We start from the raw sequence: 18,466 nt of genomic DNA, 5'->3' as shown, positions 1-18,466 counted from the left end.
GACATATCGTATCAGAATGGCCGAGTGGTCGAAGGCGCCAGACTTAAGGGAAACCTTGCTCAGTGATACGGGTTGAAAGAGGGTTCTGGTCCAGGTGTGTGGGCATGGGTTGAAATCCCATTTCAGACAAACTCTTTTTTTACTTTACTACCAGCACAAAGTCAGTGTCTCTTTTTGCTGGGCTGAAATATCGTGTCAGAATGGTCGAGTGGTCTAAGGCTCCAGACTCAAGGGAAACCTTGCCCAGTGATACGGGTTGAACGAGGCTTCTGGTCCACGTATGTGCGCGGGGGTTCGAATCCTAATCTGACAAACTTTTTTTTACTTTACTACCAGAACAAAGTCAGTGTCTCCTTTTGCTGGGCTGAAATATTGTGTCAGAATGGCCGAGTGGTCGAAGGCGCCAGACTTAAGGTATACCTTGCCCAATGATACGAGTGTAACGAGGCGTCTGGTCCACGTAAGTGTGCGTGGGTTCGAATCCCACTTCTGACAAACTTTTTTTACTTTACTACCAGCACGAAGTCAGCGTCTTCTTTTGCTGGCGCTGATATATCGTGTCAGAATGGCCGAGTGGTCTAAGGCGCCAGACTCAAGGGAAACCTTGCCCAGTGATACGGGTCGAACGAGGCTTCTGGTCCACATATGTGGGCGTGGGTTTGAATCCCACTTCTGACAAACTTTTTTTTACTTTACTAACAGAACAATGTCAGTGTCTCCTTTTGCTGGTTTGATATGTCGTGTCCCAATGGCCGAGTGGTCTAAGGCGCAAGACTCAAGGGAAACCTTGCCCAGTGATACGAGTTGAACGAGGCTTCTGGTCCACGTATGTGTGCATGGGTTCGAATCCCTCTTCTGACAAACTTTTTTACTTCACTAACAGAACAAAGTCAGCGTCTCCTTTTGCTGGGGCTGACATATCGTATCAGAATGGCCGAGTGGTTTAAGGCGCCAGACTGAAGGGACGTCTTGCGCGGTGGTGCCAGTTGAACGAGGCTTCTGGTCCACGTATGTGTGCGTGGGTTCGAATCTCACTTCTGTCAATTTTTTTTAATTTACTACCAGCGCAAAGGCAGTGTCTCCTTTTGCTGGGCTGAAATATTGTGTCAGAATGGCCGAGTGGTCGAAGGTGCTAGACTCAAGGGAAACCTTGCCCAGTCATGCGAGTTGAACGAGGCTTCCGGTCCCCGTATGTGTGCGTGAGTTCGAATCCCACTTCTGACAAACGTTTTTAATCTACTACCAGAACAAAGTCAGTGTCTCCTTTTGCTGGGCTGAAATATCGTGTCAGAATGGCCAAGTGGTCCAAGGCGCCAGACTTAAGGGAAACCTTGCCAAGTGATGCGGGTTGAACGAGGCTTCTGGTCTACGTATGTGGGCGTGGGTTGAAATCTCACCTCTGAGAAGCTCTTTTTTTACTTTACTACCAGCACAAAGACAGTGTCTCCTTTTGCTGGGTTGATGATTGATTTGTGGGGTTTAACGTCCCAAAACCACCATTTGATTATGAGAGACGCCGTAGTGGAGGGCTCCGGAAATTTTGACCTCCTGGGGTTCTTTAACGTGCACGCAAATCTGAGTACACGGGCCTACAACATTTCCGCCTCCATCGGAAATGCAGCCGCCGCAGCCGGGAATCGAACCCGCGACCTGCGGGTCAGCAGCCGAGTACCTTAGCCACTAGACCACCGCGGCGGGGCTCCTTTTGCTGGGGCTGAAATATCGTGTCAGAATGGCCGAGTGGCCTAAGGCTCCAGACTCAAGCGAAACCTTGCCCAGTGATACGGGTTGAACGAGGTTTTTGGTCCACGTATGATGGCGTGGGTTCGAATCCCACTTCTGACAAACTTTTTTTTACTTTACTACCAGAACAATGTCAGTGTCTCCTTTTGCTGGGTTGATATATTTTGTCCGAATGGCCGAGTGGTCTAAGGCACCAGACTCAAGGGAAACCTTTACCAGTGATACCGGTTGAACGATGCTTCTGGTCCACGTATGTGGGCGTAGGTTCGACTCCCACTTCTGACAAACTTTTTTTACTTTACTACCAGCACGAAGTCAGTGTCTTCTCTTGCTGGGGCTGATATATCGTGTCAGAATGGCCGAGTGGTCTAAGGCGCCAGACTCAAGAGAAACCATGCCCAGTGATAGGGGTTGAACGATGCTTCTGGTCCACGTATGTGGGCGTGGGTTCGAATCCCTCTTCCGACAAACTTTTTTTTACTTCACTAACGAAACAAAATCAGTGTCTCCTTTTGCTGGGGCTGGCATATCGTATCAGAATGGCCGAGTGGTCCAAGGCGCCAGACTGAAGAGAAACCTTGCCCGGTGATGCGAGTTGAACGAGGCTTCTGTTCCACGTATGTGTGCGTGGGTTCGAATCTCACTTCTGACAAACTTTTTTTATTTTAGTACAACAAAAAAGCCAGTGTCTCCTTTGGTTAGGACTAAAACATCGTGGCAGAATGGCCGAGTGGTCGAAGGCGCCAGACTTAAGGGAAACCTTGCCCAGTGATACGGGTTGAATGAGGCTTCTGGTCCACGTATGTGGGCGTGGGTTCGAATCCCACTTCTGACAAACTCTTTTTTTTATTTACTACCAGCACAAAGTCAGTGTCTCTTTTTGCAGGGCTGAAATATTGTGTCAGAATGGCCAAGTGGTCGGAGGCGCTAGCCTCAAGGGAAACCGTGCCCAGTCATACGAGTTGAACGAGGCTTCTGGTCCAAGTATGTGTGCGTGGGTGCGAATCCTACTTCTGACAAACTTTTTTTTACTTTACTACCAGAACAAAGTCAGTGTCTTCTTTTCCTGCAGCTTATATATCATGTCAGAACGGCCGAGTTGTCTAAGGCACCAGACTTAAGGGATACATTGCCCGTTGATACGGGTTAAACGAGGCCTTTGGTCCACGTATGTGGACGTGGGTTCGAATCTCACTTCCGTCAAATTTTTTACTTTACTACCAGCACAGAGTCAGCGTCTTCTTTGGTGAGGCTGACATATCGTATCAGAATGACCGAGTGGTCGAAGGCGCCAGAATTAAGGGAAACCTTGCTCAGTGATACGGGTTGAACGAGGATTCTGGTCCAGGTGTGTGGGCGTGGGTTCAAATCCCATTTCAGACAAACTCTTTTTTTACTTTACTACGAACATAAAGTCAGTGTCATCTTTTGCTGGGGCTGATATATCGTATCAGAATGGCCGAGTTGTCTAAGGCGCCAGACTCAAGGGAAACCTTGCCCAGTGATACGAGTTGAACGAGGCTTCTGGTACACGTGTGTGTGCGTGGGTTTGAATCCCACTTCTGTCAATTTTTTTAACTTTACTACCAGCACAGAGTCAGCGTCTTCTTTTGCTGGGGCTGACATATCGTATCAGAATGGCCGCGTGGTCTAAGGCGCCAGACTCAAGGGAAACCTTGCCCAGTGATACGAGTTGAACGAGGCTTCAGGTCCACGTATGTGTGCGTGGGTTCGAATCCCACTTCTGACAATTTTTTTTACTTTACTACCAGAACAAAGTCAGTGTCTCCTTTTGCTGGGCAGAAATATCGTGTCAGAAAGGCCGAGTGGTCGAAGGCGCCAAACTTAAGGGAAACCTTGCCCAGTGATACGGTTTGAACGAGGCTTCTGGTCCACGTATGTGGGCGTGGGTTCGAATCCCACTTCTGACAAAATTTTTTAATCTACTACCAGAAGAAAGTCAGTGTCTCCTTTTGCTGGGCTGAAATATCGTGTCAGAATGGCCGAGTGGTCCAAGGCGCCACACTTAAGGGAAACCTTGCCCAGTTATACGAGTTGAACGAGGCTTCTCGTCTACGTATGTGGGCGTGGGCTGAAATCCCACTTCTGAGAAGCTCTTTTTTTTACTTTACTACCAGCACAAAGTCAGTGTCTTCTTTTGCTGTTGCTGAAATATCATGTCAAAATGGTCGAGTGGTCTAAGGCTCCAGATTCAAGGGAAATATTGCCCAGTAATACGGGTTGAACGAGGCCTTTGGTCCACGTATGTGGACGTGGGTTCGAATCTCACTTCCGTCAATTTTTTTTTACATTACTACCAGCACAGAGTCAGCGTCTTCTTTGGTGAGGCTGACATATCGTATCAGAATGGCCGAGTGGTCGAAGGCGCCAGACTTAAGGGAAACCTTGCTCAGGTATACGGGTTGAACGATGGTTCTGGTCCACGTATGTGGGCGTGGGTTCGAATCCCTCTTCCGACAAACTTTTTTTTACTTCACTAACGAAACAAAATCAGTGTCTCCTTTTGCTGGGGCTGATATATCGTATCAGAATGGCCGAGTGGTCTAAGGCGCCAGACTCAAGGGAAACCTTGCCCAGTGATACGAGTTGAATGAGGCTTCTGGTGCATGTGTGTGTGCGTGGGTTCGAATCCCACTTCTGTCAATTTTTTTTTAATTTACTACCAGCACAAAGTCAGTGTCTCCTTTTGCTGGGCTGAAATATTGTGTCCGAATGGCCGAGTGGTCGAAGGTGCTAGACTCAGGGGAAACCTTGCCCAGTCATTCCAGTTGAACGAGGCTTCTGGTCCACCTATGTGTGCGTGAGTTCGAATCCCACTTCTGACAAAGTTTTTAAATTTACTACCAGAACAAAGTCAGTGTCTCCTTTTGCTGGGCTGAAATATCGTGTCAGAATGGCCGAGTGGTCCAAGGCGCCAGACTTAAGGGAAACCTTGCCCAGTGATATGGGTTGAACGAGGCCTCTGGTCTACGTATGTGGGCGTGGGTTGAAATCCCACTTCTGAGAAGCTCTTTTTTTACTTTACTACCAACACGAAGTCAGTGTCTTCTTTTGCTGGGGCAGCTATGTCGTGTCAGAATGGCCGAGTGGTCTAAGGCGCCAGACTCAAGGGAATCCTTGCCCAGTGATAGGGGTTGAACGAGGCTTCTGGTCTACGTATGTGGGCGTGGGTTCGAATCTCTCTTCCAACAAACTTTTTTTACTTCACTAACAGAACAAAGTCAGTGTCTCCTTTTGCTGGGGCTGAAATATTGTGTCAGAATGGCCGAGTGGTCTAAGGCGCCAGACTCAAGGGAAACCTTGCCCAGTGATACGGGTTGAACGAGGCTTCTGGTCCACGTATGTGGGCGTGGGTTCGAATCCCACTTCTGACAAACTTTTTTTTACTTTACTACCAGCACGAAGTCAGTGTCTTCTTTTGCTGGGGCAGCTATGTCGTATCAGAATGGCCGAGTGGTCTAACGCGCCAGACTCAAGGGAAACCTTACCCAGTGATACGAGTTGAATGAGGCTTCTGGTGCACGTGTGTGTGCGTGGGTTCGAATCCCTCTTCTGACAAACTTTTTTTACTTCACTAACAGAACAAAGTCAGCGTCTCCTTTTGCTGGGGCTGACATATCGGGTCAGAACGGCCGAGTGGTCTAAGGCGCCAGACTGAAGGGACGTCTTGCGCGGTGGTGCCAGTTGAACGAGGCTTCTGGTCCACGTATGTGTGCGTGGGTTCGAATCTCACTTCTGTCAATTTTTTTTAATTTACTACCAGTGCAAAGGCAGTGTCTCCTTTTGCTGGGCTGAAATATTGTGTCAGAATGGCCGAGTGGTCGAAGGTGCTAGACTCAAGGGAAACCTTGCCCAGTCATGCGAGTTGAACGAGGCTTCTGGTCCACATATGTGTGCGTGGGTTCGAATCCCACTTCTGACAAACTTTTTTTACTTTACTACCAGCACGAAGTCAGTGTCTTCTTTTGCTGGGGCTGATATATCGTGTCAGAATGGCCGAGTGGTCTAAGGCGCCAGACTCAAGGGAAACCGTACCCAGTCATACGAGTTGAACGAGGCTTCTGGTCCACGTATGTGTGCGTGAATGCGAATCCCACTTCTGACAAACTTTTTTTACTTTACTACCAGAACAAAGTCAGTGTCTTCTTTTGCTGCAGCTTATATATCGTGTCAGAACGGCCGAGTTGTCTAAGGCACCAGACTTAAGGGAAACATTGCCCGTTGATACTGGTTAAACGAGGCCTTTGGTCCACGTATGTGGACGTGGGTTTGAATCTCACTTCCATAAATTTTTTTTACATTACTACCAGCACAGAGTCAGCGTCTTCTTTGGTGAGGCTGACATATCGTATCAGAATGGCCGAGTGGTCGAAGGCGCCAGACTTAAGGGAAACCTTGCTCAGTGATACGGGTTGAAAGAGGGTTCTGGTCCAGGTGTGTGGGCATGGGTTGAAATCCCATTTCAGACAAACTCTTTTTTTACTTTACTACCAGCACAAAGTCAGTGTCTCTTTTTGCTGGGCTGAAATATCGTGTCAGAATGGTCGAGTGGTCTAAGGCTCCAGACTCAAGGGAAACCTTGCCCAGTGATACGGGTTGAACGAGGCTTCTGGTCCACGTATGTGCGCGGGGGTTCGAATCCTAATCTGACAAACTTTTTTTTACTTTACTACCAGAACAAAGTCAGTGTCTCCTTTTGCTGGGCTGAAATATTGTGTCAGAATGGCCGAGTGGTCGAAGGCGCCAGACTTAAGGTATACCTTGCCCAATGACACGAGTGTAACGAGGCGTCTGGTCCACGTAAGTGTGCGTGGGTTCGAATCCCACTTCTGACAAACTTTTTTTACTTTACTACCAGCACGAAGTCAGCGTCTTCTTTTGCTGGCGCTGATATATCGTGTCAGAATGGCCGAGTGGTCTAAGGCGCCAGACTCAAGGGAAACCTTGCCCAGTGATACGGGTCGAACGAGGCTTCTGGTCCACATATGTGGGCGTGGGTTTGAATCCCACTTCTGACAAACTTTTTTTTACTTTACTAACAGAACAATGTCAGTGTCTCCTTTTGCTGGTTTGATATGTCGTGTCCCAATGGCCGAGTGGTCTAAGGCGCAAGACTCAAGGGAAACCTTGCCCAGTGATACGAGTTGAACGAGGCTTCTGGTCCACGTATGTGTGCATGGGTTCGAATCCCTCTTCTGACAAACTTTTTTACTTCACTAACAGAACAAAGTCAGCGTCTCCTTTTGCTGGGGCTGACATATCGTATCAGAATGGCCGAGTGGTTTAAGGCGCCAGACTGAAGGGACGTCTTGCGCGGTGGTGCCAGTTGAACGAGGCTTCTGGTCCACGTATGTGTGCGTGGGTTCGAATCTCACTTCTGTCAATTTTTTTTAATTTACTACCAGCGCAAAGGCAGTGTCTCCTTTTGCTGGGCTGAAATAATGTGTCAGAATGGCCGAGTGGTCGAAGGTGCTAGACTCAAGGGAAACCTTGCCCAGTCATGCGAGTTGAACGAGGCTTCCGGTCCCCGTATGTGTGCGTGAGTTCGAATCCCACTTCTGACAAACGTTTTTAATCTACTACCAGAACAAAGTCAGTGTCTCCTTTTGCTGGGCTGAAATATCGTGTCAGAATGGCCAAGTGGTCCAAGGCGCCAGACTTAAGGGAAACCTTGCCAAGTGATGCGGGTTGAACGAGGCTTCTGGTCTACGTATGTGGGCGTGGGTTGAAATCTCACCTCTGAGAAGCTCTTTTTTTACTTTACTACCAGCACAAAGACAGTGTCTCCTTTTGCTGGGTTGATGATTGATTTGTGGGGTTTAACGTCCCAAAACCACCATTTGATTATGAGAGACGCCGTAGTGGAGGGCTCCGGAAATTTTGACCTCCTGGGGTTCTTTAACGTGCACGCAAATCTGAGTACACGGGCCTACAACATTTCCGCCTCCATCGGAAATGCAGCCGCCGCAGCCGGGAATCGAACCCGCGACCTGCGGGTCAGCAGCCGAGTACCTTAGCCACTAGACCACCGCGGCGGGGCTCCTTTTGCTGGGGCTGAAATATCGTGTCAGAATGGCCGAGTGGCCTAAGGCTCCAGACTCAAGCGAAACCTTGCCCAGTGATACGGGTTGAACGAGGTTTTTGGTCCACGTATGATGGCGTGGGTTCGAATCCCACTTCTGACAAACTTTTTTTTACTTTACTACCAGAACAATGTCAGTGTCTCCTTTTGCTGGGTTGATATATTTTGTCCGAATGGCCGAGTGGTCTAAGGCACCAGACTCAAGGGAAACCTTTACCAGTGATACCGGTTGAACGATGCTTCTGGTCCACGTATGTGGGCGTAGGTTCGACTCCCACTTCTGACAAACTTTTTTTACTTTACTACCAGCACGAAGTCAGTGTCTTCTCTTGCTGGGGCTGATATATCGTGTCAGAATGGCCGAGTGGTCTAAGGCGCCAGACTCAAGAGAAACCATGCCCAGTGATAGGGGTTGAACGATGCTTCTGGTCCACGTATGTGGGCGTGGGTTCGAATCCCTCTTCCGACAAACTTTTTTTTACTTCACTAACGAAACAAAATCAGTGTCTCCTTTTGCTGGGGCTGGCATATCGTATCAGAATGGCCGAGTGGTCCAAGGCGCCAGACTGAAGAGAAACCTTGCCCGGTGATGCGAGTTGAACGAGGCTTCTGTTCCACGTATGTGTGCGTGGGTTCGAATCTCACTTCTGACAAACTTTTTTTATTTTAGTACAACAAAAAAGCCAGTGTCTCCTTTGGTTAGGACTAAAACATCGTGGCAGAATGGCCGAGTGGTCGAAGGCGCCAGACTTAAGGGAAACCTTGCCCAGTGATACGGGTTGAATGAGGCTTCTGGTCCACGTATGTGGGCGTGGGTTCGAATCCCACTTCTGACAAACTCTTTTTTTTATTTACTACCAGCACAAAGTCAGTGTCTCTTTTTGCAGGGCTGAAATATTGTGTCAGAATGGCCAAGTGGTCGGAGGCGCTAGCCTCAAGGGAAACCGTGCCCAGTCATACGAGTTGAACGAGGCTTCTGGTCCAAGTATGTGTGCGTGGGTGCGAATCCTACTTCTGACAAACTTTTTTTTACTTTACTACCAGAACAAAGTCAGTGTCTTCTTTTCCTGCAGCTCATATATCATGTCAGAACGGCCGAGTTGTCTAAGGCACCAGACTTAAGGGATACATTGCCCGTTGATACGGGTTAAACGAGGCCTTTGGTCCACGTATGTGGACGTGGGTTCGAATCTCACTTCCGTCAAATTTTTTACTTTACTACCAGCACAGAGTCAGCGTCTTCTTTGGTGAGGCTGACATATCGTATCAGAATGACCGAGTGGTCGAAGGCGCCAGAATTAAGGGAAACCTTGCTCAGTGATACGGGTTGAACGAGGATTCTGGTCCAGGTGTGTGGGCGTGGGTTCAAATCCCATTTCAGACAAACTCTTTTTTTACTTTACTACGAACATAAAGTCAGTGTCATCTTTTGCTGGGGCTGATATATCGTATCAGAATGGCCGAGTTGTCTAAGGCGCCAGACTCAAGGGAAACCTTGCCCAGTGATACGAGTTGAACGAGGCTTCTGGTACACGTGTGTGTGCGTGGGTTTGAATCCCACTTCTGTCAATTTTTTTAACTTTACTACCAGCACAGAGTCAGCGTCTTCTTTTGCTGGGGCTGACATATCGTATCAGAATGGCCGCGTGGTCTAAGGCGCCAGACTCAAGGGAAACCTTGCCCAGTGATACGAGTTGAACGAGGCTTCAGGTCCACGTATGTGTGCGTGGGTTCGAATCCCACTTCTGACAATTTTTTTTACTTTACTACCAGAACAAAGTCAGTGTCTCCTTTTGCTGGGCAGAAATATCGTGTCAGAAAGGCCGAGTGGTCGAAGGCGCCAAACTTAAGGGAAACCTTGCCCAGTGATACGGTTTGAACGAGGCTTCTGGTCCACGTATGTGGGCGTGGGTTCGAATCCCACTTCTGACAAAATTTTTTAATCTACTACCAGAAGAAAGTCAGTGTCTCCTTTTGCTGGGCTGAAATATCGTGTCAGAATGGCCGAGTGGTCCAAGGCGCCACACTTAAGGGAAACCTTGCCCAGTTATACGAGTTGAACGAGGCTTCTCGTCTACGTATGTGGGCGTGGGCTGAAATCCCACTTCTGAGAAGCTCTTTTTTTTACTTTACTACCAGCACAAAGTCAGTGTCTTCTTTTGCTGTTGCTGAAATATCATGTCAAAATGGTCGAGTGGTCTAAGGCTCCAGATTCAAGGGAAATATTGCCCAGTAATACGGGTTGAACGAGGCCTTTGGTCCACGTATGTGGACGTGGGTTCGAATCTCACTTCCGTCAATTTTTTTTTACATTACTACCAGCACAGAGTCAGCGTCTTCTTTGGTGAGGCTGACATATCGTATCAGAATGGCCGAGTGGTCGAAGGCGCCAGACTTAAGGGAAACCTTGCTCAGGTATACGGGTTGAACGATGGTTCTGGTCCACGTATGTGGGCGTGGGTTCGAATCCCTCTTCCGACAAACTTTTTTTTACTTCACTAACGAAACAAAATCAGTGTCTCCTTTTGCTGGGGCTGACATATCGTATCAGAATGGCCGAGTGGTCCAAGGCGCCAGACTGAAGGGAAACCTTGCCCGGTGATGCGAGTTGAACGAGGCTTCTGTTCCACGTATGTGTGCGTGGGTTCGAATCTCACTTCTGACAAACTTTTTTTTACTTTACTAACAGAACAATGTCAGTGTCTCCTTTTGCTGGGTTGATATGTCGTGTCTGAATGGCCGAGTGGTCTAAGGCGCCAGACTCAAGAGAAACCCTGCTCAGTGATACGGGTTGAACGAGGCTTCTGGTCTAGGCATGTGGGCGTGGGTTCAAATCCCACTTCAGACAAACTCTTTTTTTTACTTTACTACGAGCATAAAGTCAGTGCCATCTTTTGCTGGGGCTGATATATCGTATCAGAATGGCCGAGTGGTCTAACGCGCCAGACTCAAGGAAAACCTTACCCAGTGATACGAGTTGAATGAGGCTTCTGGTGCACGTGTGTGTGCGTGGGTTCGAATCCCTCTTCTGACAAACTTTTTTTACTTCACTAACAGAACAAAGTCAGCGTCTCCTTTTGCTGGGGCTGACACATCGGGTCAGAATGGCCGAGTGGTGTAAGGCGCCAGACTGAAGGGAAACCTTGCCCGGTGATGCGAGTTGAACGAGGTTTCTGGTCCACGTATGTGTGCGTGGGTTCGAATCTCACTTCTGTCAATTTTTTTTAATTTACTACCAGCACAAAGTCAGTGTCTCCATTTGCTGGGCTGAAATATTGTGTCAGAATGGCCGAGTGGTCGAAGGTGCTAGACTCAAGGGAAACCTTGCCCAGTCATACGAGATAAACGAGGCTTCTGCTCCACGTATGTGTGCGTGGGTGCGAATCCCACTTCTGACAATCTTTTTTTAATTTACTACCAGAACAAAGTCAGTGTCTTCCTTTGCTTCAGCTTATACATCGTGTCAGAACGGCCGTGTTGTCTAAGGCACCAGACTTAAGGGAAACATTGCCCGGTGATACGGGTTAAACGAGGCCTTTGGTCCACGTATGTGGTCGTGGGTTCGAATCCCACTTCTGACAAACTTTTTTCACTTTACTACCAGCATAAAGTCAGTGTTTTTTTGCTGGGGCTGAAATATCGTGTCAGAATGGTCGAGTGGTCTAAGGCTCCAGACTCAAGGGAAACCTTGCCCAGTGATACGAGTTGAACGAGGCTTCTGGTACACGTATGTGTGCGTGGGTTCGAATCCCACTTCTGTCAATTTTTTTTTACTTTACTACCAGCACAGAGTCAGCGTCTTCTTTTGCTGGGCCGAAATATTGTGTCAGAATGGCCGAGTGGTTGAAGGCGCCAGACTTAAAGGAAACCTTGCCCAGTGATATGGGTTGAACGAGGCTTCTGGTCCACGTATGGGGGCGTGGGTTTGAATCCCACTTCTGACAAATTTTTTAATCTACTACCAGAAGAAAGTCAGTGTCTTCTTTTGCTGGTCTGAAATATCGTGTCAGAATGGCCGAGTGGTCCAAGGCACCAGACTTAAAGGAAACCTTGCCCAGCGATACGGGTTGAACGAGGCTTCTGGTCTACGTATGTGGGCGTGGGTTAAAATCCCACTTCTGATAAGTTCTTTTTTTACTTTACTACCAGCACAAAGTCAGTGTCTTCTTTTGCTGGGGCTGAAATATCGTGTCAGAATGGTCGAGTGGTCTAAGGCTCCAGACTCAAGGGAAACCTTGCCCAGTGATACGGGTTGAACGAGGCTTCTGGTCCACGTATGTGTGCGTGGGTTCGAATCCCACTTCTGACAATTTTTTTTACTTTACTACCAGAACAAAGTCAGTGTCTCCTTTTGCTGGGCAGAAATATCGTGTCAGAAAGGCCGAGTGGTCGAAGGCGCCAAACTTAAGGGAAACCTTGCCCAGTGATACGGTTTGAACGAGGCTTCTGGTCCACGTATGTGGGCGTGGGTTCGAATCCCACTTCTGACAAAATTTTTTAATCTACTACCAGAAGAAAGTCAGTGTCTCCTTTTGCTGGGCTGAAATATCGTGTCAGAATGGCCGAGTGGTCCAAGGCGCCACACTTAAGGGAAACCTTGCCCAGTTATACGAGTTGAACGAGGCTTCTCGTCTACGTATGTGGGCGTGGGCTGAAATCCCACTTCTGAGAAGCTCTTTTTTTTACTTTACTACCAGCACAAAGTCAGTGTCTTCTTTTGCTGTTGCTGAAATATCATGTCAAAATGGTCGAGTGGTCTAAGGCTCCAGATTCAAGGGAAATATTGCCCAGTAATACGGGTTGAACGAGGCCTTTGGTCCACGTATGTGGACGTGGGTTCGAATCTCACTTCCGTCAATTTTTTTTTACATTACTACCAGCACAGAGTCAGCGTCTTCTTTGGTGAGGCTGACATATCGTATCAGAATGGCCGAGTGGTCGAAGGCGCCAGACTTAAGGGAAACCTTGCTCAGGTATACGGGTTGAACGATGGTTCTGGTCCACGTATGTGGGCGTGGGTTCGAATCCCTCTTCCGACAAACTTTTTTTTACTTCACTAACGAAACAAAATCAGTGTCTCCTTTTGCTGGGGCTGACATATCGTATCAGAATGGCCGAGTGGTCCAAGGCGCCAGACTGAAGGGAAACCTTGCCCGGTGATGCGAGTTGAACGAGGCTTCTGTTCCACGTATGTGTGCGTGGGTTCGAATCTCACTTCTGACAAACTTTTTTTTACTTTACTAACAGAACAATGTCAGTGTCTCCTTTTGCTGGGTTGATATGTCGTGTCTGAATGGCCGAGTGGTCTAAGGCGCCAGACTCAAGAGAAACCCTGCTCAGTGATACGGGTTGAACGAGGCTTCTGGTCTAGGCATGTGGGCGTGGGTTCAAATCCCACTTCAGACAAACTCTTTTTTTTACTTTACTACGAGCATAAAGTCAGTGCCATCTTTTGCTGGGGCTGATATATCGTATCAGAATGGCCGAGTGGTCTAACGCGCCAGACTCAAGGAAAACCTTACCCAGTGATACGAGTTGAATGAGGCTTCTGGTGCACGTGTGTGTGCGTGGGTTCGAATCCCTCTTCTGACAAACTTTTTTTACTTCACTAACAGAACAAAGTCAGCGTCTCCTTTTGCTGGGGCTGACACATCGGGTCAGAATGGCCGAGTGGTGTAAGGCGCCAGACTGAAGGGAAACCTTGCCCGGTGATGCGAGTTGAACGAGGTTTCTGGTCCACGTATGTGTGCGTGGGTTCGAATCTCACTTCTGTCAATTTTTTTTAATTTACTACCAGCACAAAGTCAGTGTCTCCATTTGCTGGGCTGAAATATTGTGTCAGAATGGCCGAGTGGTCGAAGGTGCTAGACTCAAGGGAAACCTTGCCCAGTCATACGAGATAAACGAGGCTTCTGCTCCACGTATGTGTGCGTGGGTGCGAATCCCACTTCTGACAATCTTTTTTTAATTTACTACCAGAACAAAGTCAGTGTCTTCCTTTGCTTCAGCTTATACATCGTGTCAGAACGGCCGTGTTGTCTAAGGCACCAGACTTAAGGGAAACATTGCCCGGTGATACGGGTTAAACGAGGCCTTTGGTCCACGTATGTGGTCGTGGGTTCGAATCCCACTTCTGACAAACTTTTTTCACTTTACTACCAGCATAAAGTCAGTGTTTTTTTGCTGGGGCTGAAATATCGTGTCAGAATGGTCGAGTGGTCTAAGGCTCCAGACTCAAGGGAAACCTTGCCCAGTGATACGAGTTGAACGAGGCTTCTGGTACACGTATGTGTGCGTGGGTTCGAATCCCACTTCTGTCAATTTTTTTTTACTTTACTACCAGCACAGAGTCAGCGTCTTCTTTTGCTGGGCCGAAATATTGTGTCAGAATGGCCGAGTGGTTGAAGGCGCCAGACTTAAAGGAAACCTTGCCCAGTGATATGGGTTGAACGAGGCTTCTGGTCCACGTATGGGGGCGTGGGTTTGAATCCCACTTCTGACAAATTTTTTAATCTACTACCAGAAGAAAGTCAGTGTCTTCTTTTGCTGGTCTGAAATATCGTGTCAGAATGGCCGAGTGGTCCAAGGCACCAGACTTAAAGGAAACCTTGCCCAGCGATACGGGTTGAACGAGGCTTCTGGTCTACGTATGTGGGCGTGGGTTAAAATCCCACTTCTGATAAGTTCTTTTTTTACTTTACTACCAGCACAAAGTCAGTGTCTTCTTTTGCTGGGGCTGAAATATCGTGTCAGAATGGTCGAGTGGTCTAAGGCTCCAGACTCAAGGGAAACCTTGCCCAGTGATACGGGTTGAACGAGGCTTCTGGTCCACGTATGTGGGCGTGGGGTCGAATCCTACTCTGACAAACTTTTTTTCACTTTACTACCAGAACAAAGTCAGTGTCTCCTTTTGCTGGGCAGAAAAATTGTGTCAGAATGGCCGAGTGGTCTAAGGCGCCAGACTGAAGGGAAACCTTGCCCGGTGATGCGAGTTGAACGAGGCTTCTGGTCCATGTGTGCGTGGGTTCGAATCCCACTTCTGTCAATTTTTTTTAATTTACTACCAGCACAAAGTCAGTGTCTCCTTTTGCTGGGCTGAAATATTGTGTCAGAATGGCCGAGTGGTCGAAGGTGCTAGACTCAAGGGAAACCTTGCCCAGTCATTCGAGTTGAACGAGGCTTCTGGTCCACCTATGTGTGCGTGAGTTCGAATCCCACTTCTGACAAAATTTTTAAATCTACTACCAGAACAAAGTCAGTGTCTCCTTTTGCTGGGCTGAAATATTCTGTCAGAATGGCCGAGTGGTCCAAGGCGCCAGACTTAGGGGAAACCTTGCCCAGTGATACGGGTTGAACGAGGCCTTTGGTCTACGTATGTGGGCGTGGGTTGAAATCCCACTTCTGAGAACCTCTTTTTTTTACTTTACTACCAGCACAAAGTCAGTGTCTCCTTTTGCTGGGGCTAAAATATCGTGTCAGAATGGCCGAGTGGTCTAAGGCGCCAGACTCAAGGGAAACCTTGCCTAGTGATACGGGTTGAACGAGGCTTCTGGTCCACGTATGTGGGCGTGGGTTCGAATCCCACTTCTGACAAACTTTTTTTTACTTTACTACCAGCACGAAGGCAGTGTCTTCTTTTGCTGGGGCAGCTCTGTCGTGTCAGAATGGCCGAGTGGTCTAAGGCGCCAGACTCAAGGGAATCCTTGCCCAGTGATAGGGGTTGAACGAGGCTTCTGGTCTACGTATGTGGGCGTGGGTTCGAATCTCTCTTCCAACAAACTTTTTTTTTACTTCACTAACAGAACAAAGTCAGTGTCTCCTTTTGCTGGGGCTGAAATATCGTGTCAGAATGGTCGAGTGGTCTAAGGCTCCAGACTGAAGGAAAACCTTGCCCAGTGATACGGGTTGAACGAGGCTTCTGGTCCACGTATGTGGGCGTGGGTTCGAATCCTAATCTCACAAACTTTTTTTACTTTACTACCAGAACAAAGTCAGTGTCTCCTTTTGCTGGGCTGAAATATTGTGTCAGAATGACCGTGTGGTCGAAGGCGCCAGACTTAAGGTAAACCTTGCCCAGTGATACGAGTGTAACGAGGCTTCTGGTCCACGTATGTGTGCGTGGGTTCGAATCCCACTTCTGACAAACTTTTTTTACTTTACTACCAGCACGATGTCAGTGTCTTCTTTTGCTGGGGCTGATATATCGTGTCAGAATGGCCGAGTGGTCAAAGGCGCCAGACTCAAGGGAAAGCTTGCCCAGTGATACGGGTTGAACGAGGCTTCAGATCCACGTATGTGGGCATGGGTTCGAATCCAACTTCTGACAAACTTTTTTTTACTTTACTAACAGAACAATGTCAGTGTCTCCTTTTGCTGGGTTGATATGTCGTGTCCGAATGGCCGAGTGGTCTAAGGCGCCAGACTCAAGAGAAACCTTGCTCAGTGATACGGGTTGAACGAGGCTTCTGGTCTAGGTGTGTGGGCGTGGGTTCAAATCCCACTTCAGACAAACTCTTATTTTACTTTACTACGAGCATAAAGTCAGTGCCATCTTTTGCTGGGGCTGATATATCGTATCAGAATGGCCGAGTGGTCTAAAGCGCCAGACTCAAGGGAAACCTTGCCCAGTGATACGAGTTGAATGAGGCTTCTGGTGCATGTGTGTGTGCGTGGGTTCGAATCCCACTTCTGTCAATTTTTTTTAATTTACTACCAGCACAAAGTCAGTGTCTCCTTTTGCTGGGCTGAAATATTGTGTCCGAATGGCCGAGTGGTCGAAGGTGCTAGACTCAGGGGAAACCTTGCCCAGTGATACGGGTTGAACGAGGCCTCTGGTCTACGTATGTGGGCGTGGGTTCGAATCTCTCTTCAACAAACTTTTTTTTTACTTCACTAACAGAACAAAGTCAGTGTCTCCTTTTGCTGGGGCTGAAATATCGTGTCAGAATGGTCGAGTGGTCTAAGGCGCCAGACTCAAGAGAAACCATGTCCAGTGATAGGGGTTGAACGAGGCTTCTGGTCCACGTATGTGGGCGTGGGTTCGAATCCCTCTTCCGACAAACTTTTTCTTACTTCACTAACGAAACAAAATCAGTGTCTCCTTTTGCTGGGGCTGACATATCGTATCAGAATGGCCGAGTGGTCCAAGGCGCCAGACTGAAAGGAAACCTTGCCCGGTGATGCGAGTTGAACGAGGCTTCTGTTCCACGTATGTGTGCGTGGGTTCGAATCTCACTTCGGACAAACTTTTTTTATTTTAGTACAAGAACAAAGCCAGTGTCTCCTTTGGTTAGGACTAAAATATCGTGGCAGAATGGCCGAGTGGTCGAAGGCGCCAGACTTAAGGGAAACCTTGCCCAGTGATACGGGTTGAATGAGGCTTCTGGTCCACGTATGTGTGCGTGGGTGCGAATCCTACTTCTGACAAACTTTTTTTTACTTTACTACCAGAACAAAGTCAGTGTCTTCTTTTCCTGCAGCTTATATATCATGTCAGAACGGCCGAGTTGTCTAAGGCACCAGACTTAAGGGATACATTGCCCGTTGATACGGGTTAAACGAGGCCTTTGGTCCACGTATGTGGACGTGGGTTCGAATCTCACTTTCGTCAAAATTTTTACTTTACTACCAGCACAGAGTAAGCGTCTTCTTTGGTGAGGCTGACATATCGTATCAGAATGGCCGAGTGGTCGAAGGCGCCAGATTTAAGGGAAACCTTGCTCAGTGATACGGGTAGAACGAGGATTCTGGTCCAGGTGTGTGGGCGTGGGTTCAAATCCCATTTCAGACAAACTCTTTTTTTTACTTTACTACGAACATAAAGTCAGTGTCATCTTTTGCTGGGGCTGATATATCGTATCAGAATGGCCGAGTTGTCTAAGGTGCCAGACTCAAGGGAAACCTTGCCCAGTGATACGAGTTGAACGAGGCTTCTGGTACACGTATGTGTGCGTGGGTTTGAATCCCACTTCTGTCAATTTTTTTAACTTTACTACCAGCACAGAGTCAGCGTCTTCTTTTGCTTGGGCTGACATATCGTATCAGAATGGCCGCGTGGTCTAAGGCGCCAGACTCAAGGGAAACCTTGCCCAGTGATACGAGTTGAACGAGGCTTCAGGTCCACGTATGTGTGCGTGGGTTCGAATCCCACTTCTGACAATTTTTTTTACTTTACTACCAGAACAAAGTCAGTGTCTCCTTTTGCTGGGCAGAAATATCGTGTCAGAAAGGCCGAGTGGTCGAAGGCGCCAAACTTAAGGGAAACCTTGCCCAGTGATACGGTTTGAACGAGGCATCTGGTCCACGTATGCGGGCGTGGGTTCGAATCCCACTTCTGACAAAATTTTTTAATCTACTACCAGAAGAAAGTCAGTGTCTCCTTTTGCTGGGCTGAAATATCGTGTCAGAATGGCCGAGTGGTCCAAGGCGCCACACTTAAGGGAAACCTTGCCCAGTGATACGAGTTGAACGAGGCTTCTCGTCTACGTATGTGGGCGTGGGCTGAAATCCCCCTTCTGAGAAGGTCTTTTTTTTACTTTACTACCAGCACAAAGTCAGTGTCTTCTTTTGCTGTTGCTGAAATATCATGTCAAAATGGTCGAGTGGTCTAAGGCTCCAGAT

General features: G+C 48.0%; 34 non-coding genes across 34 annotated transcripts; all 34 read left to right on the top strand.

Annotated features, from left to right (window-relative positions):
* Nucleotides 1-376: 376 nt before the first annotated feature.
* On the top strand, nt 377-495 carry TRNAL-UAA (transfer RNA leucine (anticodon UAA)). The gene is made up of 2 exons: nt 377-414; nt 450-495. It is a non-coding gene; the product is annotated as a tRNA-Leu (tRNA).
* A 64-nt stretch (nt 496-559) lies between these two features.
* TRNAL-CAA (transfer RNA leucine (anticodon CAA)) lies at nt 560-678 on the top strand. The gene is made up of 2 exons: nt 560-597; nt 633-678. It is a non-coding gene; the product is annotated as a tRNA-Leu (tRNA).
* A 1,048-nt stretch (nt 679-1,726) lies between these two features.
* TRNAL-CAA (transfer RNA leucine (anticodon CAA)) lies at nt 1,727-1,845 on the top strand. The gene is made up of 2 exons: nt 1,727-1,764; nt 1,800-1,845. It is a non-coding gene; the product is annotated as a tRNA-Leu (tRNA).
* Nucleotides 1,846-1,909: 64 nt separating this feature from the next.
* Nucleotides 1,910-2,028, top strand: TRNAL-CAA (transfer RNA leucine (anticodon CAA)). The gene is made up of 2 exons: nt 1,910-1,947; nt 1,983-2,028. It is a non-coding gene; the product is annotated as a tRNA-Leu (tRNA).
* A 64-nt stretch (nt 2,029-2,092) lies between these two features.
* Nucleotides 2,093-2,211, top strand: TRNAL-CAA (transfer RNA leucine (anticodon CAA)). Its single transcript has 2 exons — nt 2,093-2,130; nt 2,166-2,211. It is a non-coding gene; the product is annotated as a tRNA-Leu (tRNA).
* Nucleotides 2,212-2,459: 248 nt separating this feature from the next.
* TRNAL-UAA (transfer RNA leucine (anticodon UAA)) lies at nt 2,460-2,578 on the top strand. Its single transcript has 2 exons — nt 2,460-2,497; nt 2,533-2,578. It is a non-coding gene; the product is annotated as a tRNA-Leu (tRNA).
* A 977-nt stretch (nt 2,579-3,555) lies between these two features.
* TRNAL-UAA (transfer RNA leucine (anticodon UAA)) lies at nt 3,556-3,674 on the top strand. The gene is made up of 2 exons: nt 3,556-3,593; nt 3,629-3,674. It is a non-coding gene; the product is annotated as a tRNA-Leu (tRNA).
* Nucleotides 3,675-4,104: 430 nt separating this feature from the next.
* On the top strand, nt 4,105-4,223 carry TRNAL-UAA (transfer RNA leucine (anticodon UAA)). The gene is made up of 2 exons: nt 4,105-4,142; nt 4,178-4,223. It is a non-coding gene; the product is annotated as a tRNA-Leu (tRNA).
* Nucleotides 4,224-5,019: 796 nt separating this feature from the next.
* TRNAL-CAA (transfer RNA leucine (anticodon CAA)) lies at nt 5,020-5,138 on the top strand. The gene is made up of 2 exons: nt 5,020-5,057; nt 5,093-5,138. It is a non-coding gene; the product is annotated as a tRNA-Leu (tRNA).
* A 429-nt stretch (nt 5,139-5,567) lies between these two features.
* On the top strand, nt 5,568-5,686 carry TRNAL-CAA (transfer RNA leucine (anticodon CAA)). Its single transcript has 2 exons — nt 5,568-5,605; nt 5,641-5,686. It is a non-coding gene; the product is annotated as a tRNA-Leu (tRNA).
* A 794-nt stretch (nt 5,687-6,480) lies between these two features.
* TRNAL-UAA (transfer RNA leucine (anticodon UAA)) lies at nt 6,481-6,599 on the top strand. The gene is made up of 2 exons: nt 6,481-6,518; nt 6,554-6,599. It is a non-coding gene; the product is annotated as a tRNA-Leu (tRNA).
* Nucleotides 6,600-6,663: 64 nt separating this feature from the next.
* Nucleotides 6,664-6,782, top strand: TRNAL-CAA (transfer RNA leucine (anticodon CAA)). Its single transcript has 2 exons — nt 6,664-6,701; nt 6,737-6,782. It is a non-coding gene; the product is annotated as a tRNA-Leu (tRNA).
* A 1,048-nt stretch (nt 6,783-7,830) lies between these two features.
* On the top strand, nt 7,831-7,949 carry TRNAL-CAA (transfer RNA leucine (anticodon CAA)). Its single transcript has 2 exons — nt 7,831-7,868; nt 7,904-7,949. It is a non-coding gene; the product is annotated as a tRNA-Leu (tRNA).
* A 64-nt stretch (nt 7,950-8,013) lies between these two features.
* On the top strand, nt 8,014-8,132 carry TRNAL-CAA (transfer RNA leucine (anticodon CAA)). Its single transcript has 2 exons — nt 8,014-8,051; nt 8,087-8,132. It is a non-coding gene; the product is annotated as a tRNA-Leu (tRNA).
* Nucleotides 8,133-8,196: 64 nt separating this feature from the next.
* TRNAL-CAA (transfer RNA leucine (anticodon CAA)) lies at nt 8,197-8,315 on the top strand. Its single transcript has 2 exons — nt 8,197-8,234; nt 8,270-8,315. It is a non-coding gene; the product is annotated as a tRNA-Leu (tRNA).
* Nucleotides 8,316-8,563: 248 nt separating this feature from the next.
* On the top strand, nt 8,564-8,682 carry TRNAL-UAA (transfer RNA leucine (anticodon UAA)). The gene is made up of 2 exons: nt 8,564-8,601; nt 8,637-8,682. It is a non-coding gene; the product is annotated as a tRNA-Leu (tRNA).
* Nucleotides 8,683-9,659: 977 nt separating this feature from the next.
* TRNAL-UAA (transfer RNA leucine (anticodon UAA)) lies at nt 9,660-9,778 on the top strand. The gene is made up of 2 exons: nt 9,660-9,697; nt 9,733-9,778. It is a non-coding gene; the product is annotated as a tRNA-Leu (tRNA).
* A 430-nt stretch (nt 9,779-10,208) lies between these two features.
* Nucleotides 10,209-10,327, top strand: TRNAL-UAA (transfer RNA leucine (anticodon UAA)). The gene is made up of 2 exons: nt 10,209-10,246; nt 10,282-10,327. It is a non-coding gene; the product is annotated as a tRNA-Leu (tRNA).
* Nucleotides 10,328-10,575: 248 nt separating this feature from the next.
* Nucleotides 10,576-10,694, top strand: TRNAL-CAA (transfer RNA leucine (anticodon CAA)). Its single transcript has 2 exons — nt 10,576-10,613; nt 10,649-10,694. It is a non-coding gene; the product is annotated as a tRNA-Leu (tRNA).
* Nucleotides 10,695-11,489: 795 nt separating this feature from the next.
* TRNAL-CAA (transfer RNA leucine (anticodon CAA)) lies at nt 11,490-11,608 on the top strand. Its single transcript has 2 exons — nt 11,490-11,527; nt 11,563-11,608. It is a non-coding gene; the product is annotated as a tRNA-Leu (tRNA).
* Nucleotides 11,609-11,671: 63 nt separating this feature from the next.
* Nucleotides 11,672-11,790, top strand: TRNAL-UAA (transfer RNA leucine (anticodon UAA)). Its single transcript has 2 exons — nt 11,672-11,709; nt 11,745-11,790. It is a non-coding gene; the product is annotated as a tRNA-Leu (tRNA).
* A 61-nt stretch (nt 11,791-11,851) lies between these two features.
* On the top strand, nt 11,852-11,970 carry TRNAL-UAA (transfer RNA leucine (anticodon UAA)). The gene is made up of 2 exons: nt 11,852-11,889; nt 11,925-11,970. It is a non-coding gene; the product is annotated as a tRNA-Leu (tRNA).
* Nucleotides 11,971-12,036: 66 nt separating this feature from the next.
* Nucleotides 12,037-12,155, top strand: TRNAL-CAA (transfer RNA leucine (anticodon CAA)). The gene is made up of 2 exons: nt 12,037-12,074; nt 12,110-12,155. It is a non-coding gene; the product is annotated as a tRNA-Leu (tRNA).
* Nucleotides 12,156-12,217: 62 nt separating this feature from the next.
* TRNAL-UAA (transfer RNA leucine (anticodon UAA)) lies at nt 12,218-12,336 on the top strand. Its single transcript has 2 exons — nt 12,218-12,255; nt 12,291-12,336. It is a non-coding gene; the product is annotated as a tRNA-Leu (tRNA).
* A 430-nt stretch (nt 12,337-12,766) lies between these two features.
* On the top strand, nt 12,767-12,885 carry TRNAL-UAA (transfer RNA leucine (anticodon UAA)). The gene is made up of 2 exons: nt 12,767-12,804; nt 12,840-12,885. It is a non-coding gene; the product is annotated as a tRNA-Leu (tRNA).
* Nucleotides 12,886-13,133: 248 nt separating this feature from the next.
* Nucleotides 13,134-13,252, top strand: TRNAL-CAA (transfer RNA leucine (anticodon CAA)). The gene is made up of 2 exons: nt 13,134-13,171; nt 13,207-13,252. It is a non-coding gene; the product is annotated as a tRNA-Leu (tRNA).
* Nucleotides 13,253-14,047: 795 nt separating this feature from the next.
* On the top strand, nt 14,048-14,166 carry TRNAL-CAA (transfer RNA leucine (anticodon CAA)). Its single transcript has 2 exons — nt 14,048-14,085; nt 14,121-14,166. It is a non-coding gene; the product is annotated as a tRNA-Leu (tRNA).
* A 63-nt stretch (nt 14,167-14,229) lies between these two features.
* On the top strand, nt 14,230-14,348 carry TRNAL-UAA (transfer RNA leucine (anticodon UAA)). Its single transcript has 2 exons — nt 14,230-14,267; nt 14,303-14,348. It is a non-coding gene; the product is annotated as a tRNA-Leu (tRNA).
* A 61-nt stretch (nt 14,349-14,409) lies between these two features.
* On the top strand, nt 14,410-14,528 carry TRNAL-UAA (transfer RNA leucine (anticodon UAA)). Its single transcript has 2 exons — nt 14,410-14,447; nt 14,483-14,528. It is a non-coding gene; the product is annotated as a tRNA-Leu (tRNA).
* A 248-nt stretch (nt 14,529-14,776) lies between these two features.
* Nucleotides 14,777-14,891, top strand: TRNAF-GAA (transfer RNA phenylalanine (anticodon GAA)). The gene is made up of 2 exons: nt 14,777-14,814; nt 14,850-14,891. It is a non-coding gene; the product is annotated as a tRNA-Phe (tRNA).
* A 429-nt stretch (nt 14,892-15,320) lies between these two features.
* Nucleotides 15,321-15,439, top strand: TRNAL-CAA (transfer RNA leucine (anticodon CAA)). The gene is made up of 2 exons: nt 15,321-15,358; nt 15,394-15,439. It is a non-coding gene; the product is annotated as a tRNA-Leu (tRNA).
* Nucleotides 15,440-16,236: 797 nt separating this feature from the next.
* Nucleotides 16,237-16,355, top strand: TRNAL-CAA (transfer RNA leucine (anticodon CAA)). Its single transcript has 2 exons — nt 16,237-16,274; nt 16,310-16,355. It is a non-coding gene; the product is annotated as a tRNA-Leu (tRNA).
* Nucleotides 16,356-16,786: 431 nt separating this feature from the next.
* TRNAL-CAA (transfer RNA leucine (anticodon CAA)) lies at nt 16,787-16,905 on the top strand. The gene is made up of 2 exons: nt 16,787-16,824; nt 16,860-16,905. It is a non-coding gene; the product is annotated as a tRNA-Leu (tRNA).
* A 1,161-nt stretch (nt 16,906-18,066) lies between these two features.
* On the top strand, nt 18,067-18,185 carry TRNAL-UAA (transfer RNA leucine (anticodon UAA)). Its single transcript has 2 exons — nt 18,067-18,104; nt 18,140-18,185. It is a non-coding gene; the product is annotated as a tRNA-Leu (tRNA).
* The last annotated feature ends 281 nt before the right edge of the window (nt 18,186-18,466 follow it).

The sequence above is a fragment of the Rhipicephalus microplus genome, chromosome 2 (genome assembly GCF_043290135.1).
Source record: "Rhipicephalus microplus isolate Deutch F79 chromosome 2, USDA_Rmic, whole genome shotgun sequence".
Lineage (NCBI taxonomy): Eukaryota > Metazoa > Arthropoda > Arachnida > Ixodida > Ixodidae > Rhipicephalus > Rhipicephalus microplus.
Note: the sequence above shows the minus strand (reverse complement) of the source record. Positions and strands in the feature narration are given on the sequence as shown.